Here is a 24,893-nt window from a genome sequence, read left to right on the forward strand (position 1 = left end):
AGAGACTTTCCGAAGAAAAACATTCTGGTAATGCTAAAGAAATGAAATGGTTCATTGGCAGATTGGAACCCAGCTGTATTGTCTGTAATTGAATTTAAACATGGTTTTCAACTAAGGTAAACTTTTCTAGTACTTGGATAGCTGCAATGAGGACCACTGAAGGAGCACATTCAGGTTCTCTGTTTGCAAGAACAGTAAACAGTGTGCAGATAAAAAAAGCATTCCAACGTGATGATATGAAATAATAAACTAGCCTGTTAATCAGTAAACTGAGCTAATCAGTGAAGCAGTTAAGTTACGGTTCACAATGAACATGCCTTTTGAAGGCTCACAGGTTTACAATCATAGAACTATATATTACACTGATGCTTGGAAATAATTTTCCTGATTACATTTTATGAAAACTCACCGAATCTTGATTTTCTCATTGTAGCAGCTGGAAGGGAAGTAGTGGTCCATGCAAGGATGCACAGAAAAGCAATGGATAGAGAAGCAGTAAGCACAGTATTTGCTCAGTCAGCTGTGCTTTAGCAAGCTCTGAAGAGTTTAATTCCACAAGGCAGAAAGAACCACAAAGTCAAACTGCGCATCTACTTTGGATAGAAGCCATCTGCTATGCAGACCCTAAGATTATAACGCACTGTAGAAAATAACAGAATCACTTGTGGTAACGTCTGAAATGGCAGTCAGCAGGTGAGAGTTGAAAATTGTAATGATGCAATCGACCCCTCACCCACCTCACAAAAAATAACAGAATCACTTGTGGTAATGTCTGAAATGGCAGTCAACATGTGAGAGTTAAAATTGTAATGAAGCAATCAAAACCTCACCCACCTCACAAAAAAATGAACAAGAAATCTGGACAAAGCCTTAAATAATGGGACACAAACACCCACAAATAGGGACAGATTTTAAATATTGCTCTTATAAACTTAAAATTTTGTTAGAATAACAGGTTTTGTATTAGCTTCTATTTTCTGAAAGATATGAAGTCTGAGACTCAATTGTATGTCATTATTTGGTGACTTCAATCCTCTATCGCTTGTCAGAAAAACAAATTTTAAGAGGAGCAGACCAAAAATACAAGGCAAAATCTGGATAATCTGTGGAAATCTGGATCATTGAGATGTATGACCCAGCATGAGTAATCTGTGCTTTGCAGCTCAAGACAATTATATGCTTTTATTATTGTCCAGTTAATGCTGTACCATATCTGCCATTTGTTTTTAATCATCTTTCAATTGCACTGGGACACGACAATACCACAGAGCTTAATGCACACCTGAATATCTTATTACCAAGTATTTCTACCTGCATTCTAGTCATGGCAACAGGAGTGTAATGTTAACCTGTACTATATTAATTCCTGGCATTTACTCTGCAGCTTACGTACTTCAGAGTCCCGTATGTCAGGTAACTCTGCTGCTTTTTTGGGGTGGGAGTTTAAGGAATTTTCAAAACAGATAGGGTTATTCAGTGAGAAGCTGCCATCCTACACTTCTCCGTTTCAGAATGATAACAGCATTACTTCCAATTAAATAGATAAAATACTGACAGCTCTGCTTTGCTGCTAAACATCTTTTTGTCTGTCTGTCTCACTTTTAGACTAGCATTTGACTCTACCTGAAGCGGAACAGCTGCAGCACAGAAGAACACCACATAATCTGGACACAGGACATTGCTATGACAAGACCTTTTTTCTGTTCGCCATCATAAAGCATATTTCTGTTCTATTATGGGAGCTGCCTCTACTCAACTTAAGTGCCCCACAAAAAAGTAATATTCTTAAAAATAACCACTCACCATTTATACACTGCACAAAAAATAGCTACTAATCTGCTATCAAGAACTGCTTAAGCAGTAACCTCAAGGGAGTAACCATTACTTTACTTCCTAAACACAGTTTGGGGGGGGGGTCATTATTAGTTTAGGAAAATAACTATTACTTCTGTATAGTCTCCCTACAAAGTCAGTAAAAAAAAAAAAAAAAAAAAAAAAAGAGATAACACCTTCAAATATGTGGTTGGAATGTTCAAAATGATGGAGAAAGTACAGCTGTGTCAACAGAATGTTCAAATGGTCACTGCTGCAGTAGCCTTAGCTATATGGGTTATATCCTGCAAAGGATACAACAGCCACCAAGCTTCCAAAGCTTCAGGGTCCAAACTATCAAGTAGCTCCAGCTGAGCTGACTAAAAGACATTCCTGGGTGCAAAGCCCTTCAAAGCTTTCCTGCCAGCATTGAAAGAGGGAGGCTGAGCCCTGAAAGTCCAAGGGTAGAAAAACAAACAAAACAAAAAAATAAACGTCTACAACCCGGCATAAAAAAACACACCCAAAAAACAAGGGCAGTAGTGATTATTCGAACAGCTACTGTTATGGTAAGTTCAAATTATACAACTGTACTATGTTTTTCATATTGATCACTGCTGCATTAGCTTTAGCTGTATGGGTAGATTCCATAGCCAACTATATTTGGGAGGTGGAAGGACAAGGTTCCAGAAGCCCCTGGAGAATGGTCCTAGCAAAACATGACATTGACGTAGAGAAGGAATCCAGCTTATAGTGCTTTGTAAAAGTATGTACAGAGGACCAAGCAGAGGCAGCTTCTAGTATACTTCTAGAATCCAACCCTTTTCAAAAAGCCATAGAAAAAACCAAGGCCCTTGTAGAGTGGGCCGTGATCCTGTCTAGAATAGATTTGTCAAGGCAAGTATAACAAAAGGTAATAGCCTTAAACAACCATTTGGAAATAGTCTGTTTTGACACAGGTTGTCCCTTTTTACATTCATAAGGGAGGAATCCTTAGAAAGATCCTATGGATCTGAAAGATTCAGTTATGTCAAGATAGATGTCCACAGACAGCTCCGGTACTCTCTCCCTCACTTTTAGGTTCAGGAAGAAAATGAGGAGATGGATAATTTAACTTGCAGTAAATCTGGATACTACTTTAGGCATAAAAGGATTAGTTCAGGAAACCCTGTTCCTGTGGAAAATGAGGTAGGGTTGACTCACCATAAGAGCTTGCGACTCAGACACTCTTATTGCAGAGGTCAAAGCAATCAATAAAACTGTTCTCCATCTCAAAAACCTCAAGTCAGACAGATTAACTGGTTCAAATGGAGCATGTGTCAGTTTCTCTAACACAAAATTAAGATCCCAAGCAGGAGCCACCAGTTTACTTGGAGGCCTCTTACGCAAAACCCATTTCAAGAACATTTTGACATGTAACTGCCTTGAAAGAGAAGGATCCATGGGCAGACATGCTGACATGGCTGATAAATTAATCTTGACAGAGGAATAAGAAAAATAATAGGATAGCAAAATTACACAATTATTGCTGGTTATGTTGCTGGCACCAACTAAAAAATCTTTTCCATTTACTAATATATGATTTTATTGCCTTCATTAGTACCTGCTACATATCAACAGAAAACTCGAGCCTAAAAGGAATCAAGACACTATTATCCAGGCAGTCAAATTAATATGATTGATATAGAGGTGTATGAAACACTCCCTGTTCTTGTGCGAGTAGAGCCATTCTGTGAGGAAGCTTGTGGTAATTGCCTGTGGCCATTTTGAAAAGAAGAGTGAAAAAGCATCACCTCTGCCAGAAGGCAGTTACCACAATGATCTTAGAGGATTCTTTCTGAATCTTCAGAAATAGGGGAAGAGTACATACAAAAAAAGAGGTGCACGTAAATATTAGAAATATATTAAATGAGATCAATAGGTTACAGTGGCATCGTATGCCAGAATAATGCCTTATCCAGGCAGTTGCAAAACTACAGGGTGATTTATTTAGCTAGCTTCCCTTCATATGAGGAATTTTGTGCATAGATAAAACTGAAAGGACTCTATCAGAGAAAGTATGAGCCCAGATATGACAGCATTAAAAACAAAACACTTATCAGCTCCTTATATAAATATTTAATGATTTGTATAAACTTAAATAAATGTGTATTTTTTGTCAATTATAGGGTGGATATATGTGAATATTTGAGATGCTGCAGAAGGCAAAAATGGGGGGATGCAAATGAAGGGCTTGCATTTGACTTTGATACTGATGTGCAAGACGACACCCCAGAAGTTCACAGCCAATCCCTTGAAGACTACACATCCATGACAGACTATATGCGGATTCTGCAAATTCTAAAATAGGCTTGACATCTATGATTTTAGTGCATCTAAAAATTAAGCCAGAAGAAAAATCAGGTTGCCTATTTGTTTGTGGAGATGGTCTATGTATTTTTTTTCCAAAAGCTGAGCATCTCACGGCATGTAGTTGCCTTTTTTACCAGACATTTGTGTCACACATGTAAAAGGGTTCCAGACTCAAGGGGAAAGTACCAAACAGCAAGGGATAATCTTGTGTGTCCACCTCCCTTAATTACTTAAGGTGCAACAGCTAACCATTCTCTTGCATAGCTCAAGTAGCTAGGAGGGCTGCTTAAAATGTTCCTCTGCCTCCTTGTTCATACTGAAGTCTTTAAGCGGTTACAGTGACGTGAAATAGTTGTGGCAGAATTCTGTTCCCATCAGTTTTATAACAATTGCTGTAGAGTCTATGGTGTTCTGTAGTTCTATGATTTCTTTCAGCTTCACAACATGCTCAAGATTTTTTTTAAACATCCTTACTGAATTATCACTTGTGACATTGGCAACTTACCATTTCTATAAAAGTAATAAAACTCTATGAAGAAGCTCAGCATTTACAAACATTATACATCACATATATTGTAATATATCATGTAATCAAAATGCTACATAAATTGTTCAATTGCTGCTTCTCCTAAACCTTATTTCTTCTCCAAAAAAATGTTCTGCATGTATTGTTACCACAATTTCCACTTTTTTCTATGTGATTTACTCCTACCTTTTCTAAAGATCTCACTTCCTGCTCTTTTATCTCTGTTACAATATTCACTACTTAAAAGTAGAATTGTTTAGATTTTGATTTCCATTTTTCTAATTGTTTTTTTAGCAACCACCAGAATTAAGCTTAAGAAGGCCTTACCATGTCTAGGCAATTCAGATCCTATATCCAAGCTAAAAAAAAAAGCTCCTTAGTCACACTCGTTTGCTCTCCCAATATTCCTGACTGTGTACTCTGTAGGGAATTTTTAAAGTCTGCCAACTCATTAAAGTCTGAGAACATACATTCCCAGGTACTTCTTTCTTTCCCATTACAACATTTGCCATGTACCAGAGGAAAAATTATTTAGAATCTATTTGCAGTATAAAAAGTATTTATGCAAAAACATTAAGGCAAAAATCATGCATATTTGGGAGGCATACAAATGCTCTCACATTATTTCTTTGTGAATGGCATATCTAAAATCTCTTTCCAATCATTTCTCAACTCTTGTGATTGATCCCTATAGTTATCATACAGTACTTTATATGCCCTACTAATTATTCCCTTTTTAACAGCAGATTCTCTTCTAGATTCAACTAAAAACTCAACCAGTGCAGGTCTTTCATTTAGGATTCCCCCATAATTTCCCATTGTCTACACTCTCATTCCCTATTTTCTATTTGTTCTCTATACCTTGTTTACTTCACCAGCTTCCTCCAATAATCTCCAGCCCCCTCTTACCTATTAGCTGTACCCTTAATTGCAGTTATCCCCATAATTAGAATCTCCTTTCCCCATTCCTGCATTGGCTTAGTTCTCAATATACTTAATGCTACTTTATGAATATTATAGTGCATTTCCCTTTTTTTTAATTTCTCCAGATCTTTTGGGTCTCTAATACTATGACAGGAATGGGGTCCTAAGTCAAAGCACAATTAAAGTTCATGAAATTATGTTTCAATCTTTGATGTCAGCCAAAAGTGCTCTTCGCAGCACCTGCAATGTGCCCAGTAATGACTCCTTCTGCAATTCATATGGTGTTATGTGGATTGGTAACATAAAAAAGAATCTAGAATCATATTTAGATACAAGTCCCATTGCTCCTACTACTATTGGAGCTGTCTGAGTATCTTTCTTCCAAATTGCCCTCATTTCTGCCTGCACATCCTATTTTAGGACTTTGTGCCTGTCTGTACGCAAGACACTGTAGTCACTAGGTGTGACTATTTCAATGATTAATGCTACTTTTGTCTTTTTTTCTTGGACCACTACATCCAGTTTCTAGCATTTATCTTTTGAACTGTTGGCAATGGGTGATACCATGTGATATAAACTCCTGGATAACTAACCGTACCCATTCCTTAAATTCCTATCTTTTTAACTGGTAAGTGATGAAGCACCATTGTCTCATCTTTACCTCATTAACATGCATTTTTATCCTCATAATTATTGGCACAAAATCTGAAATATTTACTGGATGTATGTCAATGACGTCAATCAAATGCATGCGTTTCTGTGCAATATAACTTCTGTCTAGTCTAACCCAATTATTGTACCTTAGGGAATAATATGTAAATTCTCTCAGAGTTCTTACCACCAAATTCATGTCTTTCACCCCAAATATTTTCATAAATTTCTTTAGAAATCTGCTCTCTTTTGTTGCATTTCACCTTCTAAGCCTCTGAGATACATCTTCATTGTTACTAATCAAATTTCAACCCTTACCTGCAAGTAATATCTTCTGATGAAAGTCGACTTCTCCCAAAATGTTTTAAGCTCTTAATATCAGTCTTAGGTGGAATATAAATACACGTCAGTGCAATCCTAGTCCCTTGACAATAGTCCCATACTACCACAAATCTGCCATTATCTTTTCCCCCTTCTATTAATACTGGAATTCCTCTAGCAAATATGAATACTAATCTTTATCTTTGTCCCTGATATTATGCAAAACATCCACCCTGAAATCCTTTCTTTATCAAACTCAAGCTCACTTCTTTCCAAATGTGTCTCCTGTAGCACTGTTTTATTTGTGCTCTGCATTTCTTAATATAATTAAGTATTCTTTTTTGTCTATACCTGTGAAGGCATTTATTGGTACATATTGTGTTGGGATACGAAGAACAAAAGGGAGACATGAATTGGGAATTATGTGCCATTTCCACCCATGCAGTTTCTTCTTTATAAAGCCCAAAACTGGAATCTGAAGCAACACAGGATGGTTATGCTGGGTCCTCATAAATCACAGAAACTCTGAGAGAGATGGGGCCTTTGTGGTTTCCCAAGAATCAGTATCCTGGCCTTGGGAATCTATAGGAGAGGGAATTCTGTGTCTATTTTTTTCTGTACCACAATAAATGCTCAGGTGAGGATTTTTAAATTGTTGGCTAAACTTTATTTATTACCTAGCCTGTTCTGCATCCAGAAATGGTCTTTGATCTTTTTGGAAAAATTATTCTGAAGAAAAAAAAAATGGATGTAGCAGCTTGAATCTCACACATGCCTTTTGACAGTCACTGGTTCTCTTCTGTCTGGTGTACAGTGAATATTCATGCCAGAAAATACAGTATGGTCCTCAATTTTAATATTTTTCCTTTCTGTTAAAATTTTGTCAGGAACTTCTCTTTTTGATGGTATGACTGCATCTTTTACAAATATAGGTCTTGGCTGCTTTCTCGTGGCCAGATTTGGAGAATATACACAAAGTGCCCTTTCAATTAACAAATCTTGCTGTAGAATACCAATCCAGTAACTTGTATGCTCTTTTATTAAATTAATGCACTACTCTCGTGAGCAGAAAATCTCTGGTTCTCTCTGTGTGCTCCAACTCCACTATTTTTTGAAACAGCTCTTTCTTGAGAAGTGTCATCCTCAGAGAACCACCCACAAAAAAGTTTCGCCTCTCCTTTCTGCAGTTTTATCAGTGAATCAGAATGGTTAAAGTTTCTTTTTATTAATCTGACTTCAAAATAAGTGATTACACTGAAAAAGTATATAAACACCTCTGAAGATTCTACCCAGCCAGAGTTTTTTTTTTTTTAATCTTCTACTTTTCCATTTGGTTTTCTCATACATTCTTCACATTTCTTCTTCTTCTTCTTGCTGGCTTTCAAGATAAGCAATTACTAGCCAGTAACTAAATTTTACCCAAACTGATCGTTTTTGCTGGAATTGTTTTCTGAGTTTCAAATTCACACTGGGAGAACTCTAAATCAACGTGTCAACCAGTACACAGGCATTTTGGATGTCAATAATTTATTTTCAGCTATAAATATCTGAAAGGAAAGAAATCAGCAAAAGTACAGGCATCACCCTCAGGTTGACATAGTGATAAAGGTACTCACTTTATAGGCACAAGATACAGGGTTGATTCTCACATATGGTAATTGGGTGGGCTTGGAATGGTCCACTAGGACATTTAGCCGAGTACTAGTTTATAAACTTCAGTAAGTCTCTTTTCAATTAAGCTCACTAACCTCATACACATTACTCAAGGCTACATCACTGAATCATAGCACACCTATTTATGGAAAATGTTGTGTATTTACTATGTATGCAGGCTATGTCTTACAAAAGTCTAGTTTGGATTGGTCTACATCCCGGTCATCAAAACTTAAATAGTAAGAAATGTAATATCCTGGACAACTACTCTGTTCTTAGATACATTGTCTCTATCAATTTTTTGTCAGTAGTTCTGTGAAATTTGTCATGCTTTTGATGACACAAAACAGTAACAGTCAAAAGCAGCAAAATGTTGACTGAAAATGCAAACTGCATTAGTAGTAAATGCAGATGGTCGTACAAGGTCAAATTCAGTTCACTTTTTAAAATATCTTAATCTTGTGAAGACAGTCTTGGGTTAGTTAGATTTCTGTTGGTATTGGGGATTATGTAATCACTTTTTCTAGTTCCAGAAATAGTCTAACATTCTACATCTGTCTAATGAAATATATTTCAATTACTCTGACTAATATACGAAGAAACCTGAAGCTCTTCGACACATGCCAAGTATTCTACTCCCCCCCACTCCCAAAATGTGTTGCCATGGTTCTGTCTATTTTGTTGTGATTCCCAAATTATTTTTATCTTTGGTTTTACTTCTAGTATATTTTCTTATAGGTCATGTTATACATTTCTTTTAATGTACTAAGTATTCTGTTGCCATTCTCAAGTTTCTTTGTTAGCAACAGTCTTTTGAAATAAGAGTCAATTTTCTTATTTCTACTCTGTTGTCATTTTTAAAATGTACTTATTGTGCCCTTCTGCTCCTGGAAAGAGAAATGTATTATATTAACATATAATGCCACTGTGATGTCATACTATTATATTAACATATAATGCTACTGTGATGTGATGTCATACTGGTATATTTCTTTCAAATTATTTATATTTATTTATAATTCCACAAAAAATATTCCCTGTAACAGCTTAAAGTCACTCTGTCGAGTAGATACTTCAAACGTTTTCCATGACAGAATGTTCTGTCCACAACAATTTGTCAGAACCTTCAATCCATCTAAATGCAGCAAGCTCCTATGCCTGTGTGACATCTAAATTATTTTATATCCCAGTGTTAGCAATTTTCTTAAGGCCATACAGAACAAGAGAAGGTCTTTTTATTCACTATTCCAATAAGGATCTGTAAATAATAATAATATTAGACAATGTAATTCATGCATTCTCATATGTTTGTTCTCTACTTAAACATAAATCGTAAACAGAAGAATTTATATTAGAGTTGCTACCTTCTTTACTAAAAAGTGTGCACACATTAAATATTCTCAAACATACACACATACAAAGACAATTTCAAAATCAATCCAAACTGTAAAAATTCTCTTTTTCTATAATGCATGCTATTAAGCTAAATTCCAAAACCAATGCACAGCTTAATTTACTTTTGCTAATCTTGACAGCTAAGGTACTTGCATGTTGTTTTAGTAGCATCAAAAATACTTCCAAAACCCACTTTGCAGAAGGGATCCTTATTTTTCCAATATTGTTAAGTGTTCACTTTTATATTGTGGCAGACACAGTTCTAGTAGTAAAACAAGAAACAATGAGGTATCAATGGTATACACAAAGGCATGCAGTTGGTGTAGTCTTGTGCTTAGTCAAGGATACACTGACGCCATGACAGTCATTATGCATCTGCCAAATTCTACTAGTGCACAAATGACTGCAGGATTAAATATAAAACACAAAATTCCATTCTTCTTCTCTTCGTAAAGGTAATCACAGCCACAAAAATGTGTATGTGCATACCCATATTTGAAGGTATTGATACATCACTTGACTAGAAAAAATAAATAACGATAAATCCTACAAAACACCCTTTAAGTGTAGAACAGATAGCTTCACAAATGCATTACCAAATCAGATTTGGAACTACTGTTCATATGGTATGCATGGGAAAAGGGCAGGTTAAATATATTAATTGGTCCTTACCAGTCCTTTACAACCTGCAAGTCCATTTTGTAATACATACTTGAATTATACTGTCATATATGTAAGTGAAGTGCAAGGGGAAAATTTAAAACTATGACTGCAGCCCTCACTTATACTGTTGCTGTAGCACTAGGCACTTCACTATAAGCTTCTTATCACATATCTCTTCTCAAGTACAATAGTGCTACTACTAAAAAATCATACAACAGAAAATCAGGTGTCTTTACTGCTACTTCTGTTAAGTAATGTCTATTTGACTCAGTCTCAGTCATTCTTTTTTTCCAAATATTTTCATTTCCCTCAAATGCTTGGTACTATTGCTGAATGCACAGCTTGCATTCTCCATTCACTCTACATCATATTTCTTCAACAATTATTCTGCGTAAATACAAATTTTCCTAACTCATCTTACTGGCCTTCCAATCTACATCCTTTGTGAGCATTACAGATTTCGTATTCTTCCCTCTGGAGACATGGCCTCAAGAATGGGTTGCAATACTCCAACACAGGTTTAACAAAACCCTGCACCGCAACAGGATTACAATGCTCTCCCAGGAGTCAATAATGTTCAAGAAACAGCACAACATTTTGATGACTTTAGTTATCACATTTGTAACACTAGCTGAGTGACCAGCTTCAAAATGTTGTGACAACAGCCAGGTTTCTTAACCATTCTTACAACAAACTGTCTACCCAAGCAATTGCACGCAAAACCATTTCAAGCAGAAACAAAGTCAAAATAATACAGCAATAATGCCTATACCCATACCTTACAACTATTCATAACTTTTGTGAGTCCTTAATTTTGGCTCTTTCCCTCCTAAGATTGGAAATTTGTTTGAAAAGAAAAAAGTGGTTTATTACAGTCAGTTTACAATGAGTCACCACAACTAGAGCTTTAATTTACTTCAGAAAAATAATGTTAATATACATACAGTTATTAACTTTCTAAGTTAACAGTACCAATAGTGTCCCACATAAAAGTGCTTCTCCCCAATTTATTGTTTGCTTTCTCCCTAATTTGAAATGTAAAAGGTTGAAAGCTGTCTCAGTACTTAAGGTTGCTGCAGAATAGCAGCACCAGGTCCATTCACATCCTTGCATCTTATCTTATGGGAAAAAAATCTACTTACAAATTATATGGATTACATATATAACAAGCTCATGTTCATGAATGTCAGAAATAAAAGGTTCCAGAAATAAAAGGTTCCAGAAACAGAACAATACAGAAAATTAGCAAAGTCCACTAAGTTTGTTCTATACTTAGTGTCACATCAGTAGAAAAGTACAGGATACCACTTCCAGACTAGCTTAATGTAACAAGGTATGTAGCTGCCCAACAAGTTCCCAGGTGAACGTATTTTAAGGCCATCTTATAGAAATAAAATACTTTGAGAACATTCTTCCACTTTTACTTATGGGGACTCGTCCAGTTTCATTCCATGTTCTATATATAGAACATTGATCAGCTTTCAGTTTAGGATACAATAATTAAAGGCTGGGAAATAAATATCTGGCAAACACCACTAGTAATTTAATAAAGGAAACCCCATTTACCTTTACAGGACATGCATCAAACAGCACAATAATTTTGCAGAGTTTATGTTCTAGAATTTGTTGTAATAATATAAATAGGAGAATGTACCAATGCTTGTCAGCAGGAATGCAATGCAAAGTTATACAATACAAATGTTGGGGATCTTTTACCATTGTGAAGTCTAAACAGGGATATATGTCTCAACCACTCCTGTATGTTCTGGGCTGCAGTGGAACAAGAAGGCAACGGGCAAGGTCTGCAGACCTTTTTCAAAATGCTCCAGCAGGAAGAGGGGGCTGTGGAAACAGGATGTGAATATGTACTACTCTTGGACATTAAATTCCTCAGTGAGTCATCTGTTCCTCAGAATGTAACAGTCATTAAAGCACAGATGCAAGCTAGTCATGGAGTACATACAACTACATACCGTGGAGGACAAAAGACCACCTAATAAGCTGCACAATAGCGGAGAGTCAAATTTTCATGAGTGAGTCAAAAAATAAAAAAGGACCATGCCCGGACACAGATTAGCTAACTATTTTGTGTTTACACTACAAGTAGACAGGAAACAAATTATGTCATTTGAGGATCAGTAACCCGTTTATACAAGATCAGCCAAAACCTTGTAAAACTCGAGAGATCTGGGTGGAAAAATAAACACGTATATATCAAAAAGCCTACAATCCAGTGCTGCTCTGAACAGTCTGTTTGGTGTAGGACAACTTCAAGAGTTTTCTATATATGTGAGGAATTTACTGGCAAAATATGCAGGAGATGACATTTTTTTTTTTTAACTAAGCATGCCCATTTCCATTCTCTGGATAAATTAACATATGTGTACATCCTGAAATTTCATTTCTTTCACATGATCTAGCCTTGTGACCATATTCTCAGTAATAAGAGGAATGTTTAGTTCTCTGGTTCACTTCAGAGCTGGGGTACTTCAGTAATGTGTAGTCTCCCTATTGTTCATGTGCAGGTTTTTGCTGGAGGCTTAGATCCGTCTCCCTTATTCTAAAGGAATGCTTACCTTCCATAAGTCCACATGATTTTTTCCCCCCTGTGGACACTGATTTTATTTTAAATTCTAAGACAAGCACAGAAGTGAAACGGCAATGTTCCAAATCACTCTTAGGGATATGCGAGTGTTTGTGGTATGCAAGCCAGTATGCATGCATCCTGCTGTAAACTGATCTCTTGTTCGGGACCAGTTTGTCACTTATAGTCATAGCTTATTATAGTGGGCTATGGCTCCCTACAGCCCTGAAAAGAAAAGTGATAATATTTTACGTTTCTAGACATAAATGTGTTGTGTTGTGTTCTTGTATACCTTATTAAAAGTGCTTTCTACTGACTGAACCTTGTTAACAAAATTACCTAGGACAACTGTATGTACATTCCCCTTAGTGATGTACACAGCTGCACAACAACAACTAAAGCTGTAGTACTAAGAATATTCTAAAAAAGCAACACAGGCTTCATCAATTGTTCTGTTAAGGTACTATTAAAAATCAATCCATTGACCTATTAAGAAGAAAATTCATACATTACAAGTAGGAAAATGGGGGTCATATCCACAGACAATATATGTGACATCTAAAACTTACATATTACACACCTGGTAACCAGGTAAGTAAACTGGTTCAAAGACCCTGTTTGGCCATGTCCCTAGACAAAGGCAATAAGAAACTTGAAATACATAATACAGTAGAAGGCAAAACAGTAACACGGCTAAAATGTAAAATATTTATGCCATCTAAAACTTATAAATTTCAGATTTGATAACCAGATAAGTGAACTAGTCCAAAGACCCTATTTGGCCACAACCCGAGCCAAAGGCAATAAAGAAATCTGTAGTACATAATATAGTAGAAGGCAAAACAGCAACAAAGTTATCAAGTGAAATTTCAAACTGGATTTAAAATGCAAATCAGCAAAGTTAAATGTAGTAACTATATCAATGCAACTTAACTCAAACACTACTATTAGATATAACAAATACTCAAAGTGTGTGCATTTCTAGAAACAGGTCTCTTTTACAGCAGTGATTAGTACTGCATGAAATGCAAGTACCACTTGTGGCAGTGATGACCTCAGCTTAAAAAGCAAGAATGGCTTGGTGGGCACTAAGCTCATAAGTATGGGAGGGAATATTAAGCAAGCATCCAAAGGACTGGCCTACTTCTAGAAATAGCAGATCATTATTCTTACTTTCAAATGCAATTCTGGTTTCACTTTGGTGCTTATTTCTAAAGCAACTTTTATGAAAGCCAAAGTACACAAGACAAGCATGACCATGAAGAATAAAACAGAAAAATATTATACAATTTTGAAATACTGTTTCAGGTAAATGCACACTAAACAGACAAAATGAAATAAAACAAAACATGCATAGCATTAATAAGAACAATCAGATATTTTGGAGCATAATAAAATAATCATACTAATAATGCAATAAACCACAACATTACACTTCAAAATACTGTTTCACAAACAGCAAAATTGAGGGTCCACAGTGCCATAAGCAATTGTTCATATGTGTTTACTAGGCTAACGACCATAAGGGCCTTTTTAAGCCTAGCCATGCATCCCATATCTCTGACAAGTTCTGATTCCCTTGATAAGTGTAAGAATGGGCCTGGGAGATGAATCATTTACAGGTTACCTGTTTGCATTAGAGACATAGGTGCCAAACCAGGGATGAATTTCTGGTTTCCCATCCATTTGTCCAAGCTGCACTTGAATTGGGTTAAGGAGGAACTCTGCTTCACTTGGATGGGGAGCCTGTTCCATAAACGGGGTAGTCTCTGGGATAGATACCCATCTCTCCAGCAGGTCCTGTTTATATTATAGACAAGGTTTAAGTCTTTAGAAGGAGTAATTCCAGTACTGTTTGTTTTATGGATATGCAATAGGTCCATCAGAGTGGGCTTTGACAATGCCCTGTATGCCAGGCATAGATCTCCCCTCAAAAGCCTGAAGGAGACAAAATACAGGGATCAGGCCTTGAGCCAGTCTGCATAGGACATATTACTTATGCACTGTATTCTTTTAGTAAGGAAACTCTGTGGACATTCCAGTTGTTGGATATGCCTGGTTAGGTACATACCAAAGGGGACATTGACAGGTCTGATGAATGACAAATACAGTGGAACAATGACTTCCCTGGAGTTGGATGCTATACCTTTGTTTATAAATTGCACAACACAGAACGATTTCCTCACTTCTGTAGACACGTGATTATGTCCTCAACCTGTTCCCTACTCTCACTACAGATCACAGCAAAATTACAGCCCAAATCCACTGAACATAAGCCACTCAGCAAATGACTCCTTTATATATATATATATATATATATATATATATATATATATATATATACATATATACATATATATATATACACACACACATACACCAGAAATTAGAATAATATTGTTAAAGACTATGTTTGCAGATGACATTGCGATCTGTAGTGAGAGGAGGGAACAGGTTAAGGAGACCCTGGAGAGGTAGAGATATGCTCTAGAGAGGAATGAAGGTCAGCGGGACTAAGACAGAATATATGTGTGTGAATGAGAGGGAGGGTAGAGGAATGGTGAGGATGCAAGGAGTAGAGTTGGCAAAGGTGGAGGAGTTTAAATACTTGGGATCAACAGTTCAGAGTAATGGTGAGTGTGGAAGAGAGTACAGGCAGGATGGCGTGGGTGGAGAAGAGTGTCAGGAGTGATTTGTGACAGACTAGTACCAGTAAGAGTGAAAGGGAAGGTCTATAAGAGGGTAGTGAGACCAGCTATGTTATATGGGTTGGAGACTGTGGCATTGACAAAAAAGGCAGTAGTCAGAGCTCGACGTGGTAGAGTTAGCGATGTTAAGATTTGCACTAAGTATGATGAGGGTGGACAGGATTAGGAATGAGGGTCAGCCCAGGTTGGACGGTTTGGAGACAAAGCCAGAGAGGCGAGATTGCATTGGTTTAGATATGAGCCGAAGAGGGATGCTGGGTATACTGGGAAAAGGATGCTAAGGATGAAGCTGCCAGGTAACAGGAAAGAGGAAGGCCTAAGTTAAGGTTTATGGATGTGGTGAGAGAGGACATGCAGGTGGTTGGTGTACCAGAGCAAGATACAGAGGACAGGAAAAAATGGAAAGAGATGATCTGCTGTGATGACCCCTAACGGGAAAAGCCAAAAGAAAAAGAAGATTGTTAAATCCTAGCATGTACTGCCAACAATTTTTCATCTTCAAAGTTTCTTTAGCAAAGTCAGAAAACATGCTTTGCCCTACAAAAGAAAGAACTTCAGGCGCTGCATATTTATACTCCCACACGCATACACACATGTATATATTTAAGAAATATTTATCGCAGATTTACAAAACAATAAAATACAACCACCATTTAAAAAAAAATTGATGAGGGTATTAATTTGGCTCAGCTGTTACAATATGCTGTTGTACCCCATGGACCTAGATGTGCTCTCAGGCACAGTCTTTTTGGAGTCTGACTATTAGGTCTCACTTGTAAAAAATTACGGGACTTGTAAAAATAAGGGACATATAAATTTATCCCATAATCACTAACCAAATTGAGCAAAACATACATAAAAAATATATCAAAGAGGTGCTGATAGGAACCAAATTATCTGTTGTGTATTGACAGTCACCTTTATTTGCTCAACTCTGCAAAAAGCTCACTTCTTGTGTAAATTACAAAAAAGTCTTTCATACTCTGAACAGTTTAGTTCAAAGTATTTGGTAGAAAGTTTAGGTTTTCAGAACTGAACAACCATAACAATCTTCACCATCATAGAAAAGTAGAAAATGTTGTACTTAGTATTTATGTTAAATGCTATTAGTAGCAGCATCATACTCGTATGTCTAGTTGCTCATAGGCTGCACTTAGCATTTCTAAATAATAGGTTAACTTACAGTAATAAGAAATTATACAATCACTCATTACAGAAAGAAATGTAACACTTTTTTTAGGTTTCCGAAACAATATAATCACACATTACTTTATACTCCATTAAAATATAAAACATGCATTAGTGATCCTGTTAGACTAAAGGTGCAATGTGAGCTTAGGCTAGTCTTCTGCAAGTTATATTTAGCTCTAACAGTAAAAAGACCCATGCACAACTGATGCATTTAGGACTACTGAAACAGTTGTAAACAGCCACTTAGCTATATTTTTCTTGTTACTATTTAATACTAGAATAAATATAAAACTCTGCAACGTGCAATGCCTGTTGGCACCCTGAAAAACACACACACAAAATCTTAGTTGGTTTCTGCTGGTGGGTAATGGACTTGGAGTAGTATTTCCAGCACAACCACTAGGACTGCAAAAAGAGTGAGGATTTGGCCGGGGATAAACTGCAAAAGCAATAAAACGTAAGCAGTCATAGCAACAAGGAAGCAGTTATATAAAAGGAAACCACGCATTCTTTATAGAATCGTCCAAATATAATGCAATGTTTCTCTCCGAATCCGTTACCGATCTGTTATTTCTTGTAAAGTTTCTACGCAAAAAAGTCATATTCATTCAATTGCTGGGACGCAAACATATTAAAAATGCAAACATTAAAGACAAAATGCATGCGTGTCTCTGCCAGCTGGTACACTTCAGAGTGACTGCAGTGAGCAATCTCAGAAGTCCCACTCCTATGTCTTGAGCAACCCTCACGTTGGAACAACCAACACAACAACCACAGTAGGAGAGATTCCAAGAAACAGATTTAACTGCACAGGCGTCAGAAAGCGCTGCATCACGGAATCCAAAAACACCCCGAAACATTCACCGGTACACACACAAATAATTCCTTCGCATGAACTGAATAACAATAAAAGAAACGCAAGCCAATATGGGCGAAGATAAACAGGACCGCAAATTAAAAACAACCTGCCACTGTCTGGTAAACAGCCTGCCTCTCAAGTTATTCCCCACACTTATGTAAACCAGAAATTAAATTAAGCTAGGCTCCCAAATCACTACCAGTGCCGAAAAGAAAAGGCAAAACTGACTTTCCAAAAAACTGCAAGCTGAGAACAACACAGTACCCTCTAAATAAGAATAGTACGATAATTAAGAAAGTCTCATAAACGGAGAAACACGATGTAGTTCAAAGACAAAGTCATCAGAAACAACGCTTAACACATACAGGAACATGCAACATTTCTACATCAACGGAAAATAATGTATTAGTATTTATTACGTCATGCCAACCATTAAAAAGCATTCTTGGTTTGGCACAGAAACGTCAGCAGCTTTGCAAGTATCGCCAGTTCCAAGACGGCATCTCTAATTTAGCAGGTTTTATTTAAGAATCATAACAACCTGCCAGTCCACCTCCGCAACCACCCAATGCATACACATTATTCTACCGCTGTCCAGCTCAGCAGCAGATAACCAAACCGCAGTATTTATTGGCTGCACAATTGGGTGGTCAATCACACAAGTGGACATGAAACGAAAAGGCTGATGTTTTGCATTATGAGAACCTCAAAGTATTTATATGTCCCTTCAAACCGCACCCGAAAAGTTCAAGATCACACTCAGTCAAAAGGCCCTCATCTGTTTATTTCCATCAATGTAACCTGCTTCAGAACAACTAGTCTGCATTGCCGGGTAAGTAGTAGACACGGACCACTTTTACAACACCATTATTCAAGTACCTGGTTTACCTGGTCTTACCATGGAGGTTATCATTCATATTACCTCAAAGAGTGAAGACTAGGCACTATACATCTAAATGCTGTCAGAATGGCCAACATACAGCTTTAGCGGGGCGGCTCTGCGGTTAATATTAAACCACTCCAAACGTAGTGGCTGCTACTTTCACTGTTCAAAACAAACCTTGCTAGTCACAGGCCACCTCATCCTAAAAGTCCCTCATCTCATCAACCTTACGGCCAGCAACCACAAACTGTTATCATTCACCTACCTACACTTGCCACTATCTGCACCATGGCAAACAGCTCCCCTAATATGTTTTTGCCAATTCACAACACACCTCTTACTGAGCCCACGTGCGCCCCCTTGCGCAGGGGCCGAAGACAGTTGCCATGGATTAACCACGCCCCCTCGTGCCCGTTTTGTTATTGCTCCCTAACAGGGCACCTCTTAGGCAACCACACTTACCCAATATGTGCTTCACTCTGCCTGGCAGCAGTCCTTACTCCGCCGCAGTACCAATGAGAAACGGCTCCGTTCAGAGGCTTAATGAAAACTCCTTGCACCGATGAGCAGCTAAAAAGGCAATCCAGTGAACCACACTTCTCTGTCAGTCAAAAAAGGTTATAATGGCCATTACTCCACCACTAGGGTGATGTTTTCCCTTGCTTCTTCATAATGCACACACACGGCACTTCCTTGTTGTAAACCTCTTAGAATAACCTCCAACACACCGTTTCACTTGCTCGTTCACGCACACCCCTTCCTGCCAACCGAAGACGCCATAGGAACGCGCCTAGCTATTGGCCAAGTTACAGTCCTGTTAAGGGGGAGGTGGCGCGCACGCTTGGAAAGGATTGCGGTGTAGACTGACGTATTCACGCACTGCGGGCACAGAGGTTAAAGTAAGTTTGTCTTGATATAGGTTAGGTTATTAAAGTCTATTATGTGATTTGTACAAGTAATTGTGTATTTGAGGCAAGTGTATTATAACTCAAGTTTGTCATTTATGTTGTGACTACTCTATTTCTTTTTGGTTATATAACCATGGTGTCTTTTTCCAGTCTTCGTTGGGTGTGCTAAGGTCATACCTACATAGAGACAGTAGACTTGCTATGGACTTTGTTAAACTGTACAACTACCTATGAGAAAAACAATGTTTTGACGAGTCCCTAATCCATCATGTTGTGGGGGCATTATCTGATTTAAATGCAAGTTAAATTGGTCCGTAGTGTATACAGGCCTCAGTTTATTTATATTATTTTACTTCGTAATATCAACTTTGTATTGGTTGAATGCGTTTTCCAATTTAGTAATTTTTCATTCTGTGTTAATTACAACAATATTATAAGCCTTTCGAATATATAAAATACATTTGCATTGTAATTGTATGTATTTTAACTGGTAAGAAAGACCTCTGTCTGGGAGTAGACGGAAATGTCTAGTGTAGTGCACCCAGGAAATACTGTGTTCCAGCCCCCCCCCCCCCCACACACATAACGTTACTCGTGTTTTGTGTGTCCTGTCTATAGCGTTAAAGATGATGCAGCACCTACATAAAACAATTATGTAAATATTTAGTTCGATAGATGTTTGTGATGAAATAATTAAACATTGCTCTGGGCACAAATTGACAGGGAGCCGGAAGTGGTTGGTGCTTTTCTGCTGAACAATTTATGCTCATCCATAGTTCTCTACCTTTGCGCTCAGCAATCTGGTATAAGAGCTTGAAATCGATAAAAATGAAAAAAAAAATAAATATCACTCTATGTAAAACTTGTTTTATTAATTAAATACGTTAAAAACGTTAAAGTAAGAGTTATGATAACTCTTATGTTTGGGATTATTAACTTTCTCAGTGATTTACCAGAGCTTCAAAACAAATTCTAAGGGACCGTGTACATATAAGTGGCCGAATAAGAGAGAATTTGAGAGCGGTGTTGTCTCTATCCCTTAAAAATATACAATGACGTGTGCATACATTATGTACCTGTTGTAGCTAGGCTAACTTGACATTGACTTTTTATCTTAAGGTTCAGACTGTATTTTAGTCAATATCCATAGTCTGCTTTAGGCACCAGCGAACCCTGCGGTCACTGGGGCCCACACCACAGCAATTTATCTTACCCTGATATTTTGGAACATGTCTGTCAAACCAACGAAAGCTAGTAGTATTCTTGTATACCTAATAAACCACATGGATAATTACTCTTCTCCTTTAAAATTCAAAGATATTTCTGGTTGTAGTAATAGTGTTTTGTCAAGTAAGTAGCATCACAATTCCGTTAAATATTTTTCTGCTGTTGGACATGTTCTCCACTAAAACTGCATAGCCAGCTTTAGGTCCATGCCATACCCGTAGCTGCAGGGGGCCCCCTTTAATAATCTTTGACTGTGTGAGGCCTCACAAAAGCTGCTGCTGGTTGGGGAAAAGTAAGGATGAAAAAATGTATTAATCTACTAATTATGTTCTTTAACCTGAACAGGCCTGTGATATGACCCTGTTAGCATGAAGTTGAGAACATGAACAAGGTAAGCACTTGAGAGATCAGCAGCCCGGAGTGACTTCTCACAGTGCAAATTTTGGATTTTAAGAAGAGCTGATACTTCTGAGCTTCAGACCTGGTTTTCTCTTTCAGGGAGTTTTATAAATACAAACAGAACACCATATGCTATAACTATCAATTCCTTTGCTTAACAATTCGGTGCAATGCCAAAAATAATGGTATAAAGGCTCAGAATCAGGACTACATTTTAAATATTACTCAATTCACTTAACAGTTTAATAGAACACCTTTTGCATCAACATGTATTTTTGGACAATAAGTATAACACTCAAATGTCTGGATTGATTGTTTGTAATCCTGTGATTTACCAGCAAGTCAAACTTTTTATGAAGAAGAAAGCAGAAGTATGAACAAAATCAGGGAAGGTGTGTGAAATTGGGGACAGTGACTGGTATGGATTACTCCTCAATGAGGTAAATAAGTGACTTGCCCCTGCTGTCTGATTCATAAACAACCGTCACTGATCTGGTATGGCAGTGCCAGTGTTGCACAATATATTATTTGCTGAAAGGACACAGACATTATTCTTCTGGGTATCAGTAATAATGTACCTAACAAGTAATTTATATTTCAAAAGTATAATATATCACAGAATATTCATCCACTTAGATCTTCTTGGAGTCTGGTGGCCCCCACTCAGCAGACTGTATAAATGGATACTGGGGGCTCCCTTAATCATCCTTGACTCTGTGGGTACCCTCACAAAAGCTATTGCTAGTTGAAGAAAAATGAGGGCAAAAATGTATCCGTTTTCTGTTTGAGCTGTTTTACCTAAATGGTTCTGAAATATGACCCCATTAGGATAAAGCTGCTAATAGCCTCTGGTTTCAACCACACCCATTCTAAAAACAACCCTGCTCAAATATGTGTGTACAGAAAGCTGCTGTAGGTTATGGGTGCTGGGGATTGTGTGGTTATTACAACTTTAATTTTCATCAGTCAAACCTTAGATGTGTACACATGAAGTCATTATAGCTTGTGTTTGAGCTGAGGACAGTGTGGTCATTGTTTATTTACTTTTCTCATAGGCCTCAGAGGTATAAAAATGTTACAATTGCTTGCGTAGGGGTAGTGTACTGTATAGGAGAAACAAATTATAATATATTTCTGAAATCATTCTCACAATCGCACATCAGTCACATACATATACATGGGGATGACCTTGAGGGTTAGGGGTGAGGAAGCATGCTATGTATACGTACAGCAACAGTCAGTTGAAATATGTCTAAGGCAATTTAAACCATTGCTTTCACCCTAGTCTAACACCAGAGGGATGTATATGCAGTGACTGTCTTTTGTGGTGGTGGGGGGGGGGGGGGTTAGGGAAGGAGGCAATATTCCCAGATAAGACCTATGTATTCCCACAACTGGCTTGCTTATGAGCTACTATTTTGTCAGTTTTTAACATTAAGCCTTTGGTACAACTTATGTCTTCCTCGAAAGAAAAACATAAGACTGAAATTCTTCTTTTTCATGAGTTTTGTTTAGGCCACCATTAGGGTAAAATGTTGCAAAAATGTTCTAAAATGCATCCTAGGGCATACACACAACCCCTATGGCTTTGAGGGCACAAGCTTAATTGAGTTATTTCCTAAATGGTTATTACTGTGTTGTCTTGGTCTGGAAAGATGTGCTGAAAGGATGCAGGGAAAATAAAGTTGAACAGCAACAGTGGATTTCTTTCCTTAGTCATAATTTCTGTTCAAACCATTATTGGATGAAAAGTTGTGTAAACGGGGAAAAAAAATGTAAAATGCACTTCAGAGTATATAAAAAGTTCTGGCTTCTTGACAAAGACAAAATATGAGAAAAGGAAGAAAAAAAGTAATGTGCATGGTATGGGGAACCCAAAAGGGAGGGGTGTCAGGTTGGGAGGGTGGCCTAATGGTTAAGGTGTTTGCCTTACAAACACAAGGTGCAGGGTTTGAGTCTCACAAGGGATAATTGGCTAAGCTTAAAAAATGGCTCGCAAGGGCAGTTAGCTTAGTACTAACCTATGAACCTAAGAGGATCAGAGGAGAGGGCTGAAGCATGTGCAGGGGGTGTTGAAAACAGTAGGCCTAGTCATCACTTCATTTAACAGACCTGTACATAGAGTTGTTGTAATGTATCATTGTTACAACTAAATGCCATTGTGTCCCTTTGTTAGACAGGTCAACAAAGTGTGGTATATAGGCCTGTTGTAATGTAAGAGCTTGTAGCTACAGGTCTGTCTGTGCATACTACTCCTAAAAGTTTGCAACACAAACTAAAAGGATTCTTAGGAGGTGTGGCACTGACAGGATGATACTTATACTGGAAGTGTCAAGGAGGCCCCCAACTTGATGGGGGCCCCCACAATGCTAACACTGGCCCTGTCAATATCTTAAAACATTTTAAAGACGCCGGTGTCAAATGTCGCAAAAGCTTCAGTTGCATAGTTTACCTGCATGTTCTGTTTTGAGACTGTATGCACTATTCCTACTGGGTTTTAAATTATTCAGCATCAGCACCTGCTTTAAAAGTAAACCTCATAACAATAAAAGTAGTTACAAAGCTGTAAAATATTACAGATGTATTTTATAAGAAAATGGTTTTGCGTAAGATTCTTTATACTATTTGTTAAAATTAGTAGTGTGGGAGTGCATGAGTGTTTTGTTTTTTTTATATATATGTGTGTATGTATGTATGTGTGTGTGTGTGTGTGTGTGTGTGTGTGTGTGTGTATGTAAAATAAATATATATGTTGAAATCAGTCGTCTGTAATGAGGAGGATGCGACAAGTTTGACTTGGCATTGGGTAGTCTTGTGGGTTGCCATTGATGTGATACTGTGATTGGTGAACTAATATATGATAAAGTGCAGTTTATAAAAAAAAAATAATTTGGGAGTTGTGTAATATCAAAAATGTCTTTAATTACTATGTATACACCAGAACATTGAAATGAGATGCAATATATGAACTGAAAGATTTTCAGCATTATGTAATACATTTTGAGAAGTGTGGTTCTTTTTTATCGTGTTCTGTTTTATTTTTGAGTATTCTAAAAAGATGTAAAACATAAAACTTTCTTGTACTTTATACATATCCGCGTTTTTATATATAAAGAAGCGTTTTTCTGCTAGATATAGGCAATATTGCTTGTAAGGGGAAAGGGATAGTATTTGTTTCCCTTAGTCCCTTGTTGTAACCTTCCTTAATAAAGTAAAGGGTTGGGGAGGTGTCCATATCCTCCAAGAAATGTAGTACATATTAACTGTACAGCATACTTGTGACACACTAGTAAATTGAATGGTATTCTTATGTACACTTTTTTTACATAAAAACGTGTCTGGTAAACCTACATAATTGTTAATTCTTACTACTTTTACTTGTGCTTTAGGCAGCATTATTTGATCAAAGTAGTATACAAGGGCTGTCCCTGTATGTTTGACAGAGTCTTAAAGAAGATTTGTAGTGGGAGAAAAAATGTTTCTTGACTGAGTCAACTGGAGAGTTAGTTTTTTGGATTTGTGCAAGTTTTCCATTCTACAAGCTAATTCCTTCACTGCTTCATATAAGTAAAGCATGACTTGGTGGTTTCTCCTACTATGGCATTTCATTACTATTGTGGTTTCTTATTGCACAGCATGCTGAGGTTTAATGAAGTATTACGGCTCATTCACTCTTGCTTTATACTGACCATTATTTGCTAGGAATTTTTTGCCATAAAATTACTTCATCTTCTGGGAATGCATGGCTGTGTTACTTCATAGTGGGACAGGAGCATTGGTTTTTGAGCATATTTTTGCCATAACTACTATATTAGAAAGTGAGGTCTCAAGATGTTT

The 24,893-nt window shown here is 37.2% G+C and overlaps 1 protein-coding gene and 1 long non-coding RNA gene across 3 annotated transcripts in view; one reads left to right on the top strand and one right to left on the bottom strand.

The window, feature by feature from the left end:
* The window catches only part of LOC122805363, a 248,195-nt gene extending 229,142 nt beyond the window's left edge, over nucleotides 1-19,053 (bottom strand). The window contains exon 1 of the long non-coding RNA XR_006365359.1: nucleotides 18,985-19,053. This is a non-coding gene — a long non-coding RNA (uncharacterized LOC122805363). The remainder of the gene's footprint in view (nucleotides 1-18,984) is intronic.
* A 247-nt stretch (nucleotides 19,054-19,300) lies between these two features.
* The window catches only part of NDUFB3 (NADH:ubiquinone oxidoreductase subunit B3), a 113,035-nt gene continuing 107,442 nt past the window's right edge, over nucleotides 19,301-24,893 (top strand). Inside the window, exon 1 of one of the 2 annotated variants that reach the window (XM_044075452.1) lies at nucleotides 19,301-19,421. The gene's annotated coding sequence lies outside the window, so the exon portion shown is untranslated. The remainder of the gene's footprint in view (nucleotides 19,422-24,893) is intronic. The other variant, XM_044075454.1, reaches the window with a different exon arrangement.

The sequence above is a fragment of the Protopterus annectens genome, chromosome 6.part1 (assembly GCF_019279795.1).
Source record: "Protopterus annectens isolate FY-2018-M chromosome 6.part1, PAN1.0, whole genome shotgun sequence".
Taxonomy (NCBI): Eukaryota; Metazoa; Chordata; order Ceratodontiformes; family Protopteridae; genus Protopterus; species Protopterus annectens.